A 3,939-nucleotide genomic window follows, 5' to 3' on the forward strand; every position below is an offset into this window, starting at 1 on the left:
GAAGAAATATTTTAAAAGCGTTACCCACACTCAAGAAATTTTCCCCAAGTTCTCTTTTACAAGGAGTTCTTACTTGTTACCTGTGTTAAAGCTTGCCTGTAAAACAGCTGTTTGTTTACAGACCTTTACCAGACAGTTGTGAGATATTAAAATGCCACAGAAAAAAAAAATTAAACCAAAAAAAAAAAAATAGAGGAATTTTTAGAGTGAGAGAGACAACCAGCCAAACACAATATGTGGCCAGACAGAATCAGAAGTGCTGGCTTCAGAACAAACCCAAGAGGCATCAGACAAATCGCCCCAGCTACGGTGGTAAGGGTTCACCAGCAAAAGGAATACACAAAACAAAATGGGGGGAAGATCCCCCCCTTCCTCCTCTGCCTTACCCCCAGAAGACCATCTGACACGGCTGATGCCTCCGGTGCATGCAAATGTGCCACTTGGGAAGGGCAAACAGGAATTTTGCCTTCGGTGTCCTGCCCGCCCCACCCTGTGCGGGCAGACCTTAGGGAAAGTGGTGTTTAAAACGCTAAAGGGTGAGATAAGAGCAGGGGAACAGCCCATCTCAGCCCTTTGTACATCCACCGGGCTCCTTTGTAAAATGAGTGTGATTTCTACCACCCTTGCTGCAGAGCATCACGAGCCCATGGCTGGAGACCTTGTCCCAACGTCCAGCTCGTGTGTGCTCACAGTCAGCCTGCGCTCACTTGTCCCCCTGAAAGAGCTCTTTCCTCTTGGATGTGGCTATAGGGGACAGTCACAGTCCCTCTCTCACCCTGCCTTTACTGCACAGCCTGACCAAGCTCTCCCAGAGGTTGGCCTGCAAAAGGTTCCTCGTCCTGAAGTCAAAACCTGTGTCACACCCATCATCAGCTGGCACACAGTACACCCTGCAAGAGCGCCTCTGGTTTTCTGCACCCAAGGAGCTCATCATTCACCTTCTCCTCCCTGCTGCTCACAATCCTTGAATGAACACGCAGGAGAGCTCAGCTTTGCCAGGGATGTACATCCAAAATGTGAACTTAACTCACAGCTGCTCTTAAATCCTGCCCAAGGACAGACTCACGAGTGCTGGTTGCTCGTTCTCAGGCACTATCTGGGCTCTCTGCCCCTGCCTGTCCCCAGGACAGAGGTTTCTGCCTCTCTGTGGTCTTGGCAGAAGTAGCCATGTGTCCCCTCCATGGTCATTGCTGCACCAGTGCACTCTGCAGGAGCAGGTGACTTCAGCCAGGACATCACGTTGCAAATGTGGTTACAAAGGGTTTTACTATGGGGGGACAAAGGTCTTTCGGAAGGATAAGGTGGATAAGCAAAAGAAGTCACCTCTGAAACCTCATGAAAGCTAAAATCCAAATCAGCCTTTGCAGCCTGGCTCATCCCAGCTTCTGTCTTCAGAAATCCAGAGTTCAATTTCTGCTACAAAATTGTAGTGTTTTATTCCTGCAAATTGCTGTAGCATCTCCTGCGTCCACACACCAGGATGTTAAGGGAATACTGGCATTGCCTGGTGTGATTGTGCTCTGGAGGCAGTGACAGAACAATTTCTATACAGCTTCCTCCACATCAACCCTGCAAAATCCTTTTTTGCCTACCTGGAATGTAAGTTTTCTATCACTCTCCTCTATCTCCAAAGCTGAGTTGCACAGGACCCCATCTTTAGGGAAGCCTCATGGTGATAAAACTCCCTTTCAAATGAATTTTAATAGAACTATTTATAATTAATTTTGGCTGCTGTGTAAAGGATCACAAATCCTGGCCCTTGGTGTCTCCCAGTCCTCCATGCACAGACACAAATGAGCTGCCAACACGCTCCTCAAAGCTGCATCCTGCTGCTCAGAGGTCCCACTGAGATCTGCATGCTTGGGAAGAAATTATAGGGGTGCCAGCAACGGCCATGACCACGTTGTATTTAAAGCAGAGGAATGCTTTGGAAAGTGACTGTGTACAAAAATAATTGTAAAAAACCCCAAATTTTTCATGCCATCCTCATGCTCAGCCTAACAACTCCAAGTGCCCATCTATTACAACTGATAATAAAGGTAAATTTCTACTACCACGACCTTACCTCAAGAAGTGCAACCCCAAGTGCATTCACAGATGTGCTTTGGGAGCGAGTGGAACTGTTGAAAATCTCCCAGAACTGAAGGAACTTCCCTTGAACATGAGAAAAAGGGGAGGGGAGGAAAACACAGTCAGTAGATTAGGCACTGATCTGATCCACTCGGGGCACAAAGGACATTAAATGGAGCTGAAACTCAAATTTGATGAAGCCAAGAGAGAACAAACCTGGGTGTAATTAACCTACAAGATTCATGGACACAAGTTATCACAGAGACCAAGAGTTTGTTCCTGAAAACGTGGAAATAGATACATTTATACACACACACACCTGAACATATATAAAAATATGTGTATAACTGTGTTCTCTCAGGGCTGAAAAGGGCTTGACAGCACCATTCAGACTTTCCCCCAGCTCCAAGACAAGATCAAATAGACGTCGGTATTTTCTGACAGATGTTTGTCTAGACCTGTTTTTAAACAGAGAATCTCCCACCTCCCCAGGCAATTTATTCCAACACTTCCTTTTCTTCTTTGGCTTCACACACACAAGCACAGGTATCTTTATCTCAGAGGGTGAGCGGAGCAGCCTCTGATGACTCGCACATCAAAAGGCTTTGTGAAGTCATTTCTCATGGCAAGACCTTTCTTGCAAATGACGTACAAGCCCAAAAGATCCCATCGTGACCTGAGGTGACAGGCTGGGCTTGGGGGACCAGCAGATGGGGCAAAGGGAGCAAATGGGAAAGGAGGGGGATGTTCAGTCTTTTCCTTTTTAACCCATTAGGTTTTTCTGCCAATGAGACCAATTTTGTACATTCCATTTTTAGACTCAAATATTAAGATCCTCTCTTTTTTGATAAAACAAATACACCTTTGGCTTCTTCAGCAGCCACGTTGGAAGAGATGCTGTCCTGTCAAACTTCACTAAGGCAAAGGAGGGGATGAGGAATGAGGCTGTGCAGCTGGAATATGTAAATGGCAGGATGGAGAGTAGCACTTTTCCAGCCACGCTGGATATCTATTACCTCCACTTTTGGACTGACAATGCACCAAATGTTTCATTGCCTGGGGCCTTACAAAGCTGACCAGCTTTTATAGCTGAAAGCACTAATGTAGAAAGGCAATTGGGAATTAATTATTTAATGTGGTTCTCATTGGTAGAAAGCTTCCACCCCTCCTGCATCTCAGCTACCATTATACATATGTTGCTTTCTTCAGCCTACAGTGATTAGACAGCAGAGGAAAATGATGGCTAAATCCTGTTCCCACTTGCAATGAAGTCCATTAAATCAGCAGATTTGCATTCAATAACCAAGGGCACAGTTTAGCCCCATACTAGGAAAACATCGTTTATGAAAAAAAACATAAACAGATTGCGGCATCTTCATTTCTGAAAATAAACCTTGTACCTCTGCTCCCGAATTCTCTCTCTGGCAGGCAGAATATTCCTACCTAAAAATTAAAATCCACGCAAGTAACCCTATTTGTAGGAAATGAGACCAAGCTCCCTTTAATTTGGCTGTTTGGATGTCTCACTGAAGCAGACAGAAAGGTATATCCTGAATCCACTGCGTGTTGGTTCAGCTCCAGCTTCTCCCTGATTCTCAAGATAAGCATCTATTTCATTTAGAGCCTTTTTAGTTATGACCTGTGAAGAAGCAAATGTCCTTTTGAAGATCTCCCTGCAACAGCTGCATGCCAGAGACTCCCGGCCAAGTTACTTGAAGAGCTTAAGGATCAGGCCCCACGTATTTAAAAAAATAAAGTGTAAAATAAGATTCTGCAGTGGAGCTGAGAAGGAGCATGAACTTACCTGTCAGTCATGATACGTGGGAAACTGGTAACTTCTTCCCTGCAGTCACCACCTCCAGAATCATT

General features: G+C 45.3%; 1 long non-coding RNA gene across 1 annotated transcript in view; it reads right to left on the reverse strand.

Annotated features, from left to right (window-relative positions):
* Nucleotides 1-3,939, reverse strand: part of LOC108447796 — a 12,710-nt gene extending 8,771 nt beyond the window's left edge. Inside the window, exons 1-2 of the long non-coding RNA XR_001863483.1 lie at nt 3,875-3,939; nt 2,066-2,154 (exon numbers count right to left, since the gene is read on the reverse strand). This is a non-coding gene — a long non-coding RNA (uncharacterized LOC108447796). The remainder of the gene's footprint in view (nt 1-2,065; nt 2,155-3,874) is intronic.

This window comes from Corvus brachyrhynchos, unplaced genomic scaffold (assembly GCF_000691975.1).
Source record: "Corvus brachyrhynchos isolate BGI_N302 unplaced genomic scaffold, ASM69197v1 scaffold245, whole genome shotgun sequence".
NCBI classification, from domain to species: domain Eukaryota; kingdom Metazoa; phylum Chordata; class Aves; order Passeriformes; family Corvidae; genus Corvus; species Corvus brachyrhynchos.